Source organism: Lissotriton helveticus, chromosome 1_1 (assembly GCF_964261635.1).
Source record: "Lissotriton helveticus chromosome 1_1, aLisHel1.1, whole genome shotgun sequence".
Lineage (NCBI taxonomy): Eukaryota > Metazoa > Chordata > Amphibia > Caudata > Salamandridae > Lissotriton > Lissotriton helveticus.
Window position 1 is genome coordinate 211,225,725 of NC_136057.1, and position 18,735 is coordinate 211,244,459.

The 18,735-nt window shown below is 47.3% G+C and overlaps 1 protein-coding gene across 1 annotated transcript in view; it reads left to right on the forward strand.

Moving 5' to 3' along the window:
- Positions 1-878: 878 nt before the first annotated feature.
- The window catches only part of LOC144786139 (peroxiredoxin), a 65,192-nt gene continuing 47,335 nt past the window's right edge, over positions 879-18,735 (forward strand). Inside the window, exon 1 of the mRNA XM_078665157.1 lies at positions 879-1,011. The gene's annotated coding sequence lies outside the window, so the exon portion shown is untranslated. The remainder of the gene's footprint in view (positions 1,012-18,735) is intronic.

The following is an 18,735-nucleotide window of genomic DNA, read 5'->3' on the forward strand; positions in this document are numbered from 1 at the left end:
GAGACTTCCAAGGGATGCAAGAACTCAGGAGGGAGTGCAGGAAGACAAGGGAGGCGCGAGGCAAGATATGACCCTCTCAGTGGTTGCACTAAGCTTGAGGAACTGATTCAGACGGTGCACATAACCACGCATGATGTGCAGGAAGGCAGAAGACGTGGAGAGAAGCATGATAATGGCAGATGATGCAGGACAGGATGAAGTTGCAGCGTGAAGGTCTAAGAGGATCGGCGAAAATCGCTGGGAAAGAGGCGGGTGGTGTTCATGGAGTGTTTATATAAAAAAAATGCATGAATATCACTTACTACCCTTGGCCAGGCAGTGATGAAGCACATAGAGATATGCCAGGGGTACCCTGATGCATACCAGTGGGGTATGGAGACAGAGAGGCCATCGTGTACACTTTAAAGGGACGGAGGACGGGGGTCAGTCAGCAGGATATTGGGGATACAGACGGCCGGTATGTACGGGGATACAAAAAGGACGTACAGAGGGAGCAGGACCGTAGTCGGCGTGTTCAGACAGCTAGCCGGGATTCGTGGAGTTATGAGGAAGGTGCAACATAGGATAACATTTAGAGATACCTCCATATTGGGAGTTGAGGAAGACATGGTAGGATAACAAAGGGCTCGTAGAGGGGTGGGCGTGAGGCGCTGTAGGGGGTGAGTAGGCACTGCATGGAGGGCACACGAGCCGCCTTGAGTTTAGTAACTCGAGAGCTCTGTCTAGTCATGGCGACGGAGCATCTGGGAAGCGCACGGCGGGGGAGGGGGCGGAGGGGACGAGTCTGTCTGCGAGCACGGTGAGATGCCCGAGATGCCCGGGAGGCGAGAGAGGCGGGGAGGCGGGTGAGATGAAGGATGGAGGTGGAGGCAGGGGAGGCGGCCCGAGGGAGGGAGGGCAGGCCTCGCTCGCGAGATTTGCCTCCCTATAAAGCCGAGCTCGGCCGGCTGCCCGGCCCCCGGTGACAGAACCTCCGAAAAGCAGAGACCGCGTGGAGCGCAGGAGCCGAGGGTGAGTCTGTGGATGCGCGAGGGCTTCGAAGCGGGCCTCAGCCCTCCTGAGGGAACGGCCGCCATCTCCCGCCCGCGAGGGAGGGCTCGCGACCTCCCCCGGCGCGCGGCGGCGGCCCCGTTCAGCTGCGCCTGACGACCAGCGCGAGGGGCTCCAGGCCGTACTAACTGCGGGGGCGGTCGAGGGGGGGGGGTGAGTTGCACAAAGGGGAGAATGGCACCGTCTACGCCAAGGCGCGATCCTCCCTCGAGCCTGCGGTACCTCCCCCGCCTGTGCCCAGGTGGTTCAGGCCTGGGGCCTTCCGAACCCCCTCTGACCCCGCGTGGACGGAGCGGAGCCGCAGCAACCAATACAATACAAAATATTTATTCATAAGAATTGTTGTATTGAATTCCACAAAAATAACTTCTTTTATTCAGGTACAGGAGACGGGTCCGTCCGCATCAGCAGTAGTGAAATACTGACTGAGACGAGACCGAACCAGGAACGGAATACATGTACATTCTACATTCCACTAGATTACATAACATTACTAAGAACATAAAACATCCCTTTAGAATATAGAAATAAAACTGAACAATAAAATAAAGTTCATATTAAAAATTAACAAGATGGCCTTACCCCCCCACTAATAAAAAAAAAAAAATCCAAGCGGGCCCCTGTTTATGAAAATGCATAGGTGAAGTGGAGCCCAGTCTGGGTTCCTTTGTGTGTGTAGCCTCCTCGGAGGCTCCGGCCAGGCCGGCGGCTACTTTGTTGCGGGTCGGTGAGACTTCTTTGACTCCTGCTGCGCTCTAGCGGGATGCTCAAACCCTGGGGCAGTGAGTGCGTGGTGCTTTTGCATAGACTGAACAGAGACCTGTCGGAAGTGGCAACATTTACCCCCACTCCCGTCTGTGCCGGTTGTATTGTAGCGCTTCCTTCTCTTGGGTGAGGCGCTGCAGCACTTGCCCGCCTGGGTAGCAGTGAAAGGACAGGGCATTGTATGGTGTCGCTGGGCGTGCTGATTGTGGTTGGAAAGGGTTCCATGCCGGAGGTGCTGTTATCCGAGTATGGGACCCACCAGACATCAGTGTTGTGAGGAATACATTCCAGATTTACTTTTAGAGTTGTGCTGGCAACGTTCGTTAATACTGCAGGCTCCTTTCTAGTAAGTTGCGTTTATAAGTCGCGTGTATGTATATACACTTGAAGATGAAAGATCAGAAGAAAACAGCCAGCCAGGTCAAAAATATTAATTTCTATGCAAGCCATCTTGTACTACCTGAGGAAGGCGGAAACTGAAATGTTGTAGTGGAAATATGTTTTTTCTTTTGGTGAATCCATCTGTTTGTCACTACGTGTTTTTTTTTTTTTTTTGCTTAAACCGGGTCCGCTGTGCTAATATCTTAGGAAGCTGGTGATTGATTAGTGAAACAGCAAACTAATCCTCAGCAGGAGTAAACTCAAAGTGATCTTGCTAGGAGGGGCTGTTATGGTACTGACTGAACCATTTGCTAATCTCCAGATACAAGTTGCCCCATAGATGCTGCCACACACCTATACTGGTGGCTGATGTGTTGTGGGTTTATAGTCTTGCTTGTGAGAATAATTTGATGTGCATGTGGTACAAAGAGGTTATCACATTTTAATGTAATGCTGTAGCTATGCCTACACTTATGTTAGGAAGTGGAGTGCAGGATGGGTGCTCTCCATGCCAATGGAATCAAGCTATCCTTGCTGAGGAGTGCTGATAGCCAGAAACCGGTCCTATGATGCTTGGTTTCGGTCCAGTGAAGACCTGGCTTTGCAGTTCGGGCTGGACTGTTCCCATGAGGCACAGGGTCAAGACTGATTTGCATATGGCCATGTCTGAACTGGTGTGGTGAGAAAAATAACAATGGATTAAACCCAGATCTGTGACTGGGGGTGAATGTTTTGCCATTATGCAACATTCTGTCCATCATTTGTTGTTTTTTTGTGATGGATTGGGTAGGGCCGGACAAAGTACCATCTTTCTGTAAGCTGGCCGGAGAAGGTCTGAGTCATTGTGTGGCAACTGCCAGTTCAGAAAGATCTGCTTGTATACCGATCGCAGGTGGAAAGGGTTTATCAACAAAAGGACTTGTGTGACTGTGCCAGCCCATTTCCCCTTAGAAATCTACAGCGTTGCTTGTTCACTAAGGGAAGGAAAGACACATTTGTTGCACTTCACAAACTATTCTACAATAAAGAGTCAGTTCTAGAGTAAACCTAGAAGAGCATGCTGCTGCGCGGAGACTCTTCATCAGAAAAATCATCTACATTTAGAACAAGAATGTAAAAATCAGCTGAGCAAGCAAATCGCATTTTGTCTTACAAGCCAAGATGTGAAAGTCTATAAAGTTTTACTGCCTGTCCTTTCTACTTTTGTTAAAACAAGAAGAAAAACAGAACTGCAGCAGATTAGTCATGCTACTGAAAAATACGTATTTCATTAGGTCTTCAGCTCTTCCAGAGTTTAGCTGCACCCAACATGGCAGTAGTAACTTTTTTTGATGTGATGGCCCAGAGGAGCTTTTGTGGAATGAATGTCTGAATTGATCATTGTGGTTTTAATTGGAGGAATGTCAGATCGAGTGTAGCAGTGTATGAAGAAGAGTTCTAGTTGCCTTCATTGCGCTAGGCAAATGATTTGATGGGCAAAAATCTAGCTTTGCTTTTTTTACTTTAATGAAAAACTGAGCTTTAATATGTATAACTGGCACCTTGTAGGTCGGCCTTTTTTTTTTTTTTTTTTTGTTCTCTTCAGATACTTTTGCTGTACTACATGCACGGATGCATTTTACTGCAAAAGCAACCCAGTCTGCAACCAATGAACCGTAGGGAGTTTAATATATACAAATACAGTGGTTCGTTGGACTAGTTTCTCAAATGTTTAATGATGATCAAATGTTGTTTATTTATTTAATCAAAGTTTTATATAGCGCGAGCAAGATCCTTACGGATATCAGAGCGCTTCACAGAGACAGGGGTAGGGGCAGCAGGAATGGACAGAGATAATGGGAGCAGTATAATAGTCACTAACATAATAGGATAACAGTAACGTACAGAAAACATAGCAATATACAATCAGGTAAACCAGTAATATAAGACGGCACAAGTCGTTGATCCCACTACAGAAGGGTTCAGGTAAACCTTGGATGTGTGAATGGCTTATATCAATTTCTTAGGATAGAGAGAAAACTGGGTGGGGGCATCAGGAGGGTGATTCAATAATCCAAAGTGTCTTATATTGGTCGGTAGTAAGAGAGTAGCGTAGTAGTGTCACCATCAAGTAGGAGTATAGTGCCAAGGACAAGGTGATCAGTGATACAAAGCAATGCAGAGTCTCTGATCCAGCACCTAAAAAGTTCAGGAGGTCTTGGCCAGAAGGATGGTTTTCACCTCTTTCTTGAAGAGTGCAGTGGAGGATATAAGCCTGGTTTCCGGAGGGAGCGCATTCCAGATCCTGGGTGCCATTCCTGAGAAGGAGCGCTTGTATGTTTTTTCTTTCCGGAATCTACGAGGTTTCAGGAGTAGATTTTTTGTACTTCTATTGGATCTCGCACCTCCTGATATAGACAACTTTTGAGCCAGGTAGTTGGGTGCATTGTGGTGCACGGCCGAGTGTGTCATAACTGCAATTTTTAGCTGTATTCTGGCTTCAAAAGGCAGCCATTTTAGGGACTTTAAGTCTGGGGATATATGCGAATGTTTTCTTGAGCCAGTAATGAGTCTCACGGCAGCGTTCTAGGAGGCTCTTAGGGGTGCTGTTGTGGATAGCGGGAGTCCGCTGAGGGCCACAATTCCGTAGTCTATGCGAGGGATGACTAAAGCTTGTACAGCAGTTTGGAAGTCTTCGGCAGGGAGGAAGGGTTTAATTTTCCTCAAGTATGTTGATTTGGAAATTAGCTCCTTCTGTGGCTTTGCTAACGTGCTGCTGCATGTTGAGCTTGGCGTCGAGTGTGATGCCTAGGGAGTTCGCAGAGTCCACGATGGTAGGTTGGACATTGAGTGCTGTTAGGTTATTGAGCCAGGTTTGGGTGGTGGAAATTTTCGCCGGGGGTGAGATGAGTAGGAACTCAGTTTTCAGAGCATTTAGTTTGAGGTGATTATCGGCCAGCCAAGATTGAGTGTTAATAAGTGTGGAATTCAGAAGTTTGATATCTTCCGGGGATTGTAGCTTTAGGTAAAGTTGTGTCGTCGGCGTAGATATGGAATTGAACATTGGATGCTTGGAGCAAGGTGGCGAGCGGTTCCATGACGAGGTTGAACAGTGTGGGGGAGAGGGAGGATCCTTGTGGAACACCTAGATCTGCAGGCACAGGTGTAGATAGCACATTGTCGATCTTGAACTTCTGAGACCGGTTATGAAGGAAGGATGAAAACCATTTGAGAACAGTTCCCGATAGACCCATTCTAGTGCTTAGCAGCTCCAGTAAGTTCTCATGTTTGACCGTGTCAAATGCTGAAGAGAGGTCAAGAAGGATGAGGCGGCAAGACTCATTGCGATCAAGGATTTGGAGGGCGTCATCAATTATGTGTGTCATAGCTGTTTCCGTGCTGTGTTTCGCTCGGAAGCCTGATTGATGAGGGTTGAGGAGGTCAAATTGGTCAATGTGTTTTGTTAGTTGGAGTTGGACACATTTCTCCAGCAGTTTGGCCAGGGTGGGGATATTGGTGATGGGACGGTAATTGTTTAGGTCAGACGGGTCAGCTGTAGGTTTCTTGAGTATAGGCGTGACTTGCCCCACCTTGAGGGAGTCTGGAATGAGGCCTTGTTGAAGGGAGCTGTTGATGATTTTGGTCCAAAGAGGGAGGAGCAAGGGGATGAAGTCTTTTACAGCATTAGCAGGTAGGGGGTCTATGAGGTGATTAGAGGGCTTCAAGGTGCAGAGCAGTTTGTGTATTGCTTCCTCCGAGTAGGTGTCGAAGTACAGCCATGATGCCATGTTTTTAGGTTGGGTGTTAGACATTCTGGTGTGGTTGGGGAATCGGCTTACATCCATGATGAGGTAATTTCTTATGTTGTCAGTCTTTAGCTTAAAGAAAGCAGAGAAGGCTTCACAGTGTGGGGTGCCGCTTCTGGGGCTGTTTGGTTGTAAGGGTTGTGTCTTTGTTTGAGTCTTGATTAGTACGAACAGCTTTCTTGGCTTGTTTTTTGCTTGGTCCAACTGGCGGCTAAAGTAGTCCGACTTTGTGCGCTTTATTTTCCTGAAGTAGGCATTTCTCTTGTTCTTAAGCGTTTTGAGATGCAGTGATGAAGGGTCAGATCTCCAGGTACGCTCTGCCATTCGCATAGTACGCCTGTCGTCATTGAGTCTGCCGTCATACCAGGGGTTAGAAGTTTTGGTGGAGACTCTCTTCAGTTGCAATGGGGCGACTTCATTGACTATTGTATTCATAGAGTCAAGGTAGTGGTCGGTCAGTGATTGAACATCCGAGGCACCTGAAAGGGGAAGGAGGAGATTGCCGATGTGGGGAGGCAGGGTAGTGGGGTTAAGATTCTTCATGTCCCTTTTCCAGGTTTTGGATTTGGTTGGTTGAGCCGGGTTAGGTTTAACTTTTTCGTTGATAAAGGAGATAATGTGGTGGTCTGACCAGTCGCAGGGTTGGATCGCCTCCAGTTGGGTAGAGTCCTCTTTGGCGATGATGAGATCGAGTATCGAGCCTTTGTCGTGTGTTGGTCTATCGCATATTTAGGTGAGGTCAAGCGCATTAAGGAAAGTTTTGAGACTATTCACCACTGTCTTTCTGATCGTTCCAGTGGAGATTGAAGTCACCCAGGTAGACTTGGGTGGTCTGCCGACCGGCATTGGATGTGATCGTGTCCATGAGTTGGGTGAATATGAGGTTGTCACCAGGCGGGTGATAGATGAGATGTAAAGCACAAACTTGTTTGCCCTCGCTGGTGATGTAGAGGCAGAGGAGTTCACAGGAAGTAAGGGAGGGGGAGGTGGCTTTAGTAACGGAGAGGTTGCCCCTAAAAATGCATGCAATATCCCCGCCTGTCTTGCGAGGCCTGTCCAGTCTAATGATGTGATAATTGGGGGGGACTAGTATGTCCATAATCGGGGTGGAGGCTTCAGTAAGCCACGTTTCAGTCAGAATGGCTAGGTCCAGATCCATTGCTGAGACGAGATCAGCGATGTCGGAGGAGTGTCTCTGGGCCGATCTGCAGTTGAGTAGGATGCATTTGAGTTTGGGAGTGAGAAGGGTGGCCGAGCCTTCTAGTGTGAGGGGGACTTTTCTGAGGTTGTTAGGGACGGAACCTCTGTTGCTAAGGGTTGGGAGCCTCAGAGGATTTGTGAGAATTGTGGGTATGGGGATGTGTGTGTTGGATATGTGTTTTACCGGACCTGGGCCATAAGAGCGTTGGAGGGAGCATAGGTCGCGGTCCGACAGTGAGATGAGGACACGACGGGGGCGGTGGGAATTATTGCGAACGGGGTTAGTCGGCCAGCGCGGGGGTCGTTGGAGGCGAGGGTATGTAGGGAGGGTGCGTCGTTTGTAGGGTAGTGGGATGGTGGGAGGTAGACTGGGCTGTGAGAAGAGAAGGTCTTTGATTGCGTGGACATCTTTTTTGACTTGTAGGAGATCCTCTTTGACTTGTTGGAGGGTGGATAAAGTCAGGTCAGGAGGTGGATTGGAGATGGGGTTGGTGGTGAGAGCCATTGGTGAATGGTTGAGTAGTGGGCAGGAAAGCGTGCAGGGTATTGAGGGGGGGGGATATGCTAGCGTTGTTGGAAGGTTCTACGGTGATAGTGAGTGGGATGGCATTCAAAGTGTGGGCGGGTTTGTGGGCGAGGGTTGTGGGTGAAGTAGGGGGAGGGTGGGAGGCATAGGTAGTGACTATAGTGGGAGACGGTGCCGGTGAGTTGAGTGAGTGAAGGCTGAAGACAGTGGGGAAGACAGGAAGGTAGTTGGGGCTGAAAATAGGAGGGGAGAGAGAGGGGGATGCTAAGGTAATGGAGGCGGTATGTTCTGTGGGACTGGTTGGGAGGATGAGTGTCGTGAGTGGGGAGGGAGCTGGGGAGGGAGAGGGATCTGCCGTGGGGGGGATGGAAGGGGGCGGGGGAAAAACTCCGGACGGTGGTGTGTTCAGATGGTGGCGTGTTGTGGGTGGGAGTTGTTATGTCAGGGGGGGAGAGGGATGGGAGAGGTACGAGTGGGGGTCAAAGGGGTAGTGTTAGAGGGGCAACTAGTGTATGAGGTGGAGAGATTTGTGACTGCGCTTGGGGAGTGTGGGGCGGTAACAGCAGGTGGGCGATTGACTAGGGTGCTGGGGGTAGAGGTGAGGTGCGTGTGGATCCGACGCTGAGCTATGTTAGAAGTGTTGTGGGTGGGGGCTGCGACGTCAGAGGTGATAGTGCTGGTGGAGATCTGGGTGGAGGTCTGCAGCTTGGAAAGGTGCTCTTTGAACTTGGGGAACAGGTTGTCTAGTAGTTCCAGGTTCTTGTCCGTGGATTGAATTAGGACAATCCCGTTATTGTAGATAGTAATGGTAGTTCTGCCAGGGAAGAGTTGGGAAGGTGTGATAGAGAGAGTTAGGCCATGAGTTGTTTTCCTGGTGGTGGAGACGGTGAGTATGGTTAGGAACGCTTTTCTCCATTGGGCTCTGCGTGAGGTGTGGAAGATATCAGTGTTCAGGGCTCCATTGCCCGGTGAGAAGTAGGTGTCGGCAAAGGGTGTTTCAGGGTGCGACCTCAAGAAGTTATGTTTAAAGCGTTTAGCGGCTTTTTTGGTGAGAGTGGAAGGGTAGTTGATTCTAAATGTGTGCTTACCGATGAGATCCATGTTAGGATGGCTGTAACGTTGGGTGTAGGAGAAAAGACGACAATAAAACTGTCAGCCGTTCGTTACAGGGCATAGGAGTGACACTAGTGAGTGGCCAAAAGTAGCCAAAAATATAAGAGGTAGCAGTCGGTGCAATCCAGGAACAAACAGTGCGTAGGTGCAGCTTACACAATGTACACTATGTGAGGTAGCAATCAGCTTACACCATGTACAAAATATGAGAGGTAGAACCGGTTAGGTGGAGCCAAATTTACACATCATAATGTAAGAGGTAGCAGTTTAATGATGAAAAATGTAAACCACGATCCACTGTGTGTGCACTACATGAAAGTAGTTCCCATCCTAAGAACTTGGATGCAAAAGGTTATTTGTAACTAGTTTCGTGTTCCACATACACTGACTTAAAAAAATTGTACCGGTCCATGTATCGTTCTGCCAAATGGGCTATCAAACCACGGTGGTCAACATGTTTCGGAAATTGTACACTTCACCTTTCAAGACTTGTGCCTCTTGCTACTTCTGTCTTTTAACCCACCTGCCTGAAGTTCTGGAGAAGACTATAGTAGTCTCTTGTTTCTTCTTCTGTTCAGATTAGACTTCAGTACCTGCTACATCTTCTGCTCAATTTAATTGTCATTCTATTCTTATACTTCATCAGCTCTTGAAATGGTAATTTTGCAGTTTGGGTGCTTTTTAATGTAGCCTGCTACAAGCAGCCAGTAGTTTAAGCGTGCTTTGCTGACTGAACCATAGTGTATTGAAAAACATTCTTCTTTGCTGTTTACCACCCTCTAGTATCTTATCGGTGGAAGAACCTTTTGCTTAGATCCAGATCCCCACTTACAAAGGTCTCGCAGCTCACCATAAAGTTGCTGCATGAGGCAGGGAGCAGGAAGTGCCTAATCTACTAAAATGCTGCACTATCCTGCAGTCTCCAAGCACTTGACTTTAATAAGACTGCTGTGCACACCTATGCACCGCAGTGCAAAGGTGTCTGAATCACGTCTAGCACACTGACTTTTACTGCTTTTATGTTCTGTACAGTGCAGTACACATTCAAAACCAGATAAGTTTGGATGATTAAAAACCGTTCTCCACTTTACACTTGCCTCAAAGTATTGTTGCGCAAAGCCCTCTCTACTATGGTTAGATGGTGATTTGAATCAAAAACCATGGGTGGCCCCTGGGAATGCCCATGCACCACCCTTGGAACGCCCCTGGATGCAAAGTAATGATTTCATAGTGTGACTTGTTGCTGCGGAGGTGGTAATGATAAAAATAGCAGTCGTAAACTGTTCGAGGGACGAGGAAAATGGCAGTGAAGAAAGGGTGAAACATGGCACAGCGTAATGCTAGGTTATTAGGGCAGGGTGAAAGACCCTGGCAACTTTTATTCTCCAGTCTGCTTTAAAAAATCCTCAGTGGAGAAAGTGTAGGCTTTCAGAGCAAGAGCTTCGGGGTTTCAGGGTCCAAAACAATTTTCGCAGGTAACATTTAGCTCTGTTTAAACTGATGGCTCGAACTCCCCCACCCCCTCCTTCCATTTCCTGTCCCCTAACACCTTAAGGCTGACCACGCACATGACCACCATCAAAGGTCTACGTTTTCTGACTTAGCGCTCGCAGAGACTGGAAAGATTGTTTCTTGGTAGAGCTTTTGTTTCTTGGTAGAGCTTAAATTAAGTCGACAAGCTCGCCCTGAAAGCTTGTGCTCAACGCGTAGGTTGCACTTTTGCACAGTAAGTTCTTAAAACCACCACAGGCATCCGGTCACACATCGCAGACAAATCGCTTCTTTAAACAATACATGCAAACACCTGCTCCAAAATGAGCTAACATTAAATGCCTTTAAATCTAGACGGATGTGTCTGGAGTAAATACCTTAAAACTGAGACCTGCATTTCTAAACTTGATCTCTGGAATATAACTTTCAGCACCCGAAACAGGAACTGGCAAAGACGGGTTTCCTGTAAATGGAAGGGCTTTTGTTTTATTCTGGTGTGGGGACTTTCCTTTTTGGGTTGTCAGTCGCTTGTTCATCAACAAACTTCTGGGTGGGGCAGGCTGGTGTTTCCCAGGCAGCCCTGCCCTAGGGTGAAATGGTCGTAGTTCCTGGACATTCTCATTGTTGGTTTGTCTGTATGAATCTTCTACAGCACAAACCTAGCCAATACGCAGTGGAGTGCTGTACAGTCCAAGGCACCAAGTACCAGCAGCTGGGCTCCGGGAGCAGGATTGCGGTTACTGAAGTGTGATGTAGTATTCTTTAGAGGGAGTCTTCAGTGTTATCTTAAACTAGAGCAAGAAGGGGGCATTCCTGATGGATGCAGGGATGTTCCTGATCCTGGGTGCTTTCAATTCCTCTTGCAAGGCTTACAGCTTTCCACATTTCCGAGCAGGCTGCTGATCCTCATGGAACTTACATAGTAGTTCCTTAGCCCTAATGCAGCTGGGACCGCTGACTTTGAACGGGTGCCTGGGCACACTTTGTTGGTAAAAGGCTCTTTGCCCTATCCTATGGGGGAAACTGTGGTGCTCTGCGTGATGTTTGAAGGCAGGGCATTAAACTTGGCACGCAACTCACCCTGAGAGGTATCCCTGTGCTACAGACCGTCTCAGGCAAAAGGGAATTCAGTTAGAAGTGATTTGAGCATTTTCGTGAATTTGCTGTATCCAGTGCTAAGATGGACATTAACAGGCTGTTTCAGTGAACCGGAGATGAGAAGGAAAAGGCTCTGCCACTGCTAGTCCCTCAAATAAGGGGCACACTCAGCAATGCTGTGTCCATTTGCCATACGTTTGTGGCAGGGAGGAAGCGTTTCTGCTGAAGATAACTAGGGACATTTGACTTTTAAGGAGTTGTAGGTAATGCATCCAATTAAGTGCTTCTGTCTCTGACTGGTAGCCAGTGAAAGAATGTCTTCAGTGGGGCTGAAGCAGCTCCCAACTGAAGCCTGGCTGTGTTTTGCACTACTTGTAATTTGGCTGTTAGTCTCATCGTCTGCAGCCAGTAGTGCATTACTATTGACCAGAAGACCAGACTGCTGATTATTAGCTCCTGGACTAGCATTCTTCTGGCTGTGATGGGGGAGATGAGGAACGTCTCTCTGTAGCGGAGTGCATGGTATAAAAACAAATGCCAGTAGTAGCCTGGATCTGCCCTTTCATACACCATGGCTACAGATCCTTGCCAAAGTTGGCAAGACCCATGTAAAGCATGAGCAAACTGCAGTGGCAGAGCCAATAGTCTAAAAGGAAAGACCTTTTAGCTTTGCCAGTGCTTGCTAGGTCTCGGAACAACCCCCCTCCTAGTTCTTAGAATCTGTTTAATTCCCGCTTGTGTGGGGAAAAAGTACATTTGGCAAGAAATCCTATCCCAAATAAAGCAATTGCACCCATGTCCTAGCGAAAATAAACTTGGAGGCAGATAACTTGTCCCAACAAACATCCATTTCAAAGGACTGGGAAGATAAAAGTAGGGTCTCAATCACTGCCGAAGGATGGCCTTGAAGCTGAAGCACTCAGTACTTAGACCACTCTCCAGCCAAGAGTAGTTGATGTTGGCACAATAAGGCAGCAAGTAGTAAGTGAGGCCAACAAATAAGCAGAGGGTGGGCTGCAAGCCCCTTGTAGACAACCTCTCGCAAGTGAGCACGCATGTGCTGCTGCCAGCAAGACTTAACATTTATTTGCAAGGCCAACAAATAAGCAGAGGGTGGGCTGCAAGCCCCTTGTAGACAATCTCTCGCAAGTGAGCACGCATGTGCTGCTGCCAGCAAGACTTAACAAACATTTGCAATGCAGTCGGTGTTGCATTTACTCAAGTTAAAGCTATTGGTATTGTAAATGACCATGTTCTATTTGTTTTGAAAACCAAAACCTAAATAAAAGGCATTGATATTGCCAATAGTTCAAACTTGTGTAAATGCGAGACCTATTGCACTGCCAATGGTAGGTATCTCTGACAACAGGAGGGCGGGCGTGATTGAGGGGGAAGGCACAGACAACATGGGGTAAACAAGGCACGGTAACTGGAGGGAGAGGGTAAAGAAGGCGGAATCAAGAAAATGGTGCTCGTTGTCTAACACGTACAGTGTAACAACCGAAGTAAGGGGGCCAGTCGCAATGGAAGGTGACGAATTAAGAGGAGGTGGTTCGAAGGAGGGACCAACAAGCCTCTTTACAAATTAGAAGCCAGAATTTAGGCCAGACCATGACACAAGCCAATGGCAAATATGAGCGGATAGTAGGCAGGCTTCTATTAGCTACTCGATCTCAACAAGCCTTGCAGAGCAGCGCATGCGAGCTGGCTCCAGGCTGGACCTAAAAAGGCTAAGAGTCCGAACTGCACAAAGTTGGCCGAAAAGTGATAGAAAGATATTCAGGTGAATGGACGTGATCAAGGCAAAGCGGGAAATAGACGATCAAGGAAATACAAGAAAGGCAGGACAAATGAGTTTGCTTGGTGGCTAATTGGAGATCATTACTTGGAAGTTGTCAAATGTGATTAGTACGCCCGAAGACAAATTAGTTTGAGGAGGCAATTAGATCTCGAGTTATTAGATATGAAAGTCACGGTCTGGTTATAAACACAATTGCTTTTTTTGGACGGTGGCGTCCTGACACTTCATCCGGATTCTGACTTGTGTAAGTGAGAACCCTTTGGCGGCTCCCTCCTCGTTGAACCACGCCCGTCTGCAACACTGCTTTTACCTCTGCAGAATTTTAACTAGATTCATGTTGCAAGTGCACCCACGGTCTCAGGCTGCAGAACTGGTTTGGGGTGGCTTCCCTTTCAAATGCGCTTGCTCAGCTGCTCTCCATACATGGTCTTAATATATTACCTAATGCTAAACACTGGCGCTGGGGGGGTCTCTTGCTCCTCAGAATGCCCAGGATCACCCTTGTAGTCTAGTGAAGCAGCTGGGACGGGATCTCTGGTTTTCTCGTTCCAGTTGCTACATCTCCCTTGTTCCAAGTTTCCTTGAGTGCAGGACACTGGTCAATCCTGGATTTTTTTTTTTAGGTCTGAGTCTGGCAACACTGCAGAGGGTGAGGGTGTGCATTCATGTTATGAGCAGGCCTGGCCTGGCATCTCTTCGTACTTTCTGCCTCCACCATGTCCAGGATTCCTATAGTGATTTGCTTGTACCCCTTGGAATTCCTTCTAGTACTTCCTGATTCATGTTCAATAACATGGCATCCTTTTGGATCTGACAGACTCGTCTGAAATGGGCATCTGCTTACTATTCATAAAATGTGGCAAAGGAACTCTTATGCTTAAACCTAGTGCTGCCTAAGTGTTTTCTGGCACTTGGGGGCATGTTAACTAACGTCACGTAAGACGGCAAGTGAAGTTGCGTTGTGTGTAAGGGAGAGTGCAGAACTACACCATATTCCCCCAGTTCTGGCCTACTTGTGGCTGCCTTGTGCCAACGCAGGCATCCTTGTTTAAGGTGAGGTACCAGTGTTGTGATCCTTTGAGGGTATTTTTTTTAAAATTTTTCCTTTGAGGGTATTTAATTTGTGTGCTGCAGCATGGAGCAGAGATGTAAAGGGGAGATCTAAAGATTACACTGACCCCAAAGCAGATCACTCTGGTGCAAACCCTTGTTGAGAAGTATTTGTAAATATGGGCTTGCATCACAATGCATGGGAGGATGCATGTCATAGATGGCCGAGGTGAAGCAAGGCAGTGTCGCACTATTTTACAAATCCATGCAGAGCCGTATTTGTGTGGCTTTGTAAATCCCAAGTATCTTTTTGTTGTGCCAAAAAGTGATAATAACTTATTTTACTTTAAATGTTTTTTGATTCTTTGAGGAGACTGCCGGTTTGAAATAGCACTGGGGGACACTCTAAAAGAAATGTAATTTGGATTTAAGGTCTTCCCTTGAGACCTCAATAGGGTCCACCCAGACTCCAAAGTTCATCCTGTGTGCAAGCACACTGCTTTCAGCGCTCTTCCTCTATTGACCAGTTCAGGCGTCAATCACTTGCTAATCACCACAGCATATAGGGGCATATGTATGAAAGGAATTTTTAGTCGCAAATTGGTAAAAAGCAGCGTTTGCGACAAAATTTGCAAAACGTGATGTATGAGGAAATTCCCCATCGCAATATTAAGGAATCGCAAATTGCGATTCCTTAAATGCTATGCGACAAGCACCCAGGTTGTGAGATTTCTTATTAGGAAATCGCAAATTACCACCAACTTCAAGTTGGTGGTTCTTTGCGATTTCTTTCACAAATGCACGTTTTGGCTTTTGTCAAGGTGCCATGTGGCGCACGTGAGCCATATGCGCATGACACCCTTGCACCCATGAAATTCTCAATTTGCAATCCTCAAATTGCGAATCGCAAATTGAGAAGGACATCCCAATTATTCCTATGGACCTCCTGGCCCGTAGAAATGAATTGGAAGGTATTCCTTAATTGCGATTTCGCAATTTGCTAATCTCAATTAAGGAATACTAAAAAATCGCAAAAAAATGGTGAATTTTTTAATACATCCCGTTTTGCAATTCTCAAATAGCGATTATCAAAAAATCGCTATTTGAGAATCGCAAACACGGATTTTCATACATATGCCCCATAGTGCAGGCTGGTGGGCAGCAGACTCCAGCCACTGTGAGTGGCAGATTACTTGTGCATTTCTAATTAATAAAAAAAGTCAACTTAATTGCCAAGCCTAGTTTTTTTCTAGCTGTATTTTTGAGGTCGGTCAATGTTGCATGTTTATGCAACCCATTCATTACCTGGCACCTTTTGACTGGACAGTTTCACTTTTCATAAGTTTGAATGGCTGTTGCAAATGTTTGCAGGCATTTCAATGCCAGGCTTGTGTGCCAATACGTGTTCTGCTGTTAAAATGGCATCGGTTACTTTTCTCGCTTCCGGTGACGTTATTGTGTTTTGAGGCACTTGCTTGGCTGCTTATAACCAACCACCTGTGCAGCCTGGCAGAGCCGCTTCGAAGCGCCCCCGCCCCCTGGGTTCACCGGGAGCTCCCGGGTCGGAGGATGGGCGGCGCCTGCTCTGCAGTGCCCGCACGTCCGGTGCCACATCCGCGCCGTGCACAGGGGTGCTCACCTGCTCCCTGGCACGGCGGGCCTCGAGTCTTCACCGCTGCTCCTCTTCTGTGCATCCCCGGGCTGGTGCGCGTGTTTGCTCGGCCGGATCTCTTAGCCTCTGCGTGAGGGAACACAATAGCTTCTGTTTGGATTGCACGGCTGAGCGGGCGCCAAGAAGGATGTTATTGCGGTTCCAGTGTAACATCTAAACCCAAGGCATGCAATGAAACGGATGTTTACAGCACAAGGGAATTAAACTACTGGTGGGCCTGCCAGGCTGGAGAGCAGGTGTCCAATGCTGTCCAGGTTCGATGCAAGTGTTACAGCACTTCGCACTGGGCTGGCATAGTGTGCCTTGGAGGGGTGGGGGCTATCGACACCAGATGAGACTGACCACATTCAAGCTTCAAGGCTGTGATGTTGGGTCAGTGAGTCTGCTCTTCAGTGGAGCAGACCACCTGGGGTGGGCCACCGAGGAAGCAGGCTTGCTTGTTTGGGCACCTTCCTGCATCCTGGGGTGCCCATATTCACACCCAGTTGCATTGCATGTTGGAGATGGGAGGTTGCCGGGTTCAAGTTGGTGTTTACTACTGTGATCTTTGACCTCTTCTCAGTCGAGTAATGTGTCCAGCCCACCGGGAATGTGTTGTTGAGACCTATGCTGGGTCCAAGGCCGCTCAGCTGTGAAGCGGCCTGACTGGGCGCCCTGTGTTCATCATTTGGTCTGTTTGACTCTGCGGAGGGGGATCTCCATTCTGAGCTCTCCTGCTAAGGGTCCTCGGTCGCCTTCCTTGTAGAGAAGGCGGACAATGGACCCCTCGTGATGGAAGACCATTTGTCTGTTTCTAGTGCACCTACACGTGGATGTTGCGCTCTGGCCATATTTACGAGGACCTCTCTGCTACAAGTACTACTCTTTACTTTAATAATTTTTTTTACAGAGTTTTATAGTGCAAATTTGACCTGAATCTGGTATCAGATTTTACATGGTACCAGTTGCATTACACGAAGACGCATTCATTTTTGTTAGGCATGGGGAGATTATGTGATTTTTCCAACAATCACAGGATGTTCAACGTCGTTGCCGGGACTCTAACCCACTTCCCCAGATTTCGAGGTTGCCCGCCCTAGCTGTTGGGCCAACTCCTCTTCCCCAATAGTAATTTAGAATTCAGTTTTCAACACAATTATGCGACAGTGTGAGCAGCACTGTAGCTCCTCAAGTGGACTGGTGTTCAGAGACTGAAATGGGAATACATCCTTGGTGTGAATAGAATTAGTCTGTAATAAAAGATGTGAAGCTGGGTGAATATAAAAGACTGCTTGTTTAACCCATAAAGCCATTCACACACTACCTAGCAAACAAACTCGTTATCAGGTGGCTCCAGACCTTCGCGTAATGCTGAAATTCTCCTGCTTATTTATTTATTTTGAAAGTTTTATATAGCGCGGACAAGATCCTTGCGGATATCAGAGCGCTTTACAAAGAGGAGTACATGGGGACGCATAGTCATACAGATAAATCAATAGGTCACATAATATGAATGGTACAAATAGGTGGCTACAAAGCCAACCGGTGTACAAAATAGTACAAGTAAATGGCACAAGTAAATGGCTACATAGTCAAACATGTGGGAATCAGACAATTAATAAAAATGATTAAGGTTGAGTGGGAGAGTTCGACGGAAGGACGTAGGACCCGTTGGGCGGGGAGGTGTAGTTGTGTGAGGTGTTGCTTGAACCCCCAACTTTCAAAAGGGAAAACCTTATTGTGCAATCTTTAGTCAATAACACTCCCTACCAGGCATACGTCCTCCCATTCTATGGCGTGACACTGACTGTTACTTCACACTCACGAGAGCTAATATGACTTTCTGCCTCCACTCCATAATCTATCTGTGCAAAACCTAATCGTTAATGTGTAATATTTTGTGAATATGTAACTTGTAAATATGCAACTCACGTGAGCAACCATAGTAGATCTACATATTGTCACCTACCATCCGACTCTGAATTGCTTACGTAACTTTCTTTGCTCTATTGTCGGGCGCTCTGACACCGGAGTGAAGTACAGGCTGTATAAACGCATAAAAAAAAAACAAGACCAGCTTATGTTCACATTGAGTTTAAAAACAAAAATAAACACAAACTTGCACTCCTAATGAACACTGGTTACTTGATTTTATGTATAACCAGATTTCATCTGTGCCATTACAGGCCGGACAGTCTGCTTGGAATACAACTAGAACTTGTTTCCTGGCACTGGTTTCAATCGATCAGTGAGCCTTCTGTAGTTGGACAGGCCAAGGAACCGGAGTTGGGAACTACCCTGGAGGCCTGATGGCTGTCCGAGTACCTCGTGCCCGATGGCAGAGTTTGGGTGGGTCTCTTCTCAGCTAGTGTTTGGATGAGGTTACGCAATTGTAACCCCAACGGCGTTATAACCTGACCAGTCTTGCCTACCCAACGTGTTAACGCCTAACCACATATAATGTATGCCAATTGTAACCCCAACAGCGTTATAACATGACCAGTATTGCCTTCCTTCTTTCTGTACTTACTATGCTAAAAAACTTTTCCTAATAAAATCATTTGAAATAAAAAAAACGCCTCTTCTGCTAGCTGGCAGCGTGGTCCGTAAGATTTGGGGTGTAAGCGTCCGATTACACGACAGTCACACTGGCATATAATGTTAAAACACATTCTACAAAAAGCAGGGCACAACAGAGGGGTGTAAGAGGCAGTGGAATGGGAGAGGAATTGCGGATTGGTAGGAGTATCTATTGAGGAACATGCTAGTTTGTAAACCTTTTCTAGGGCTTTCGAAACAGAGCGTCAGCCCGGCAAAGTACCCC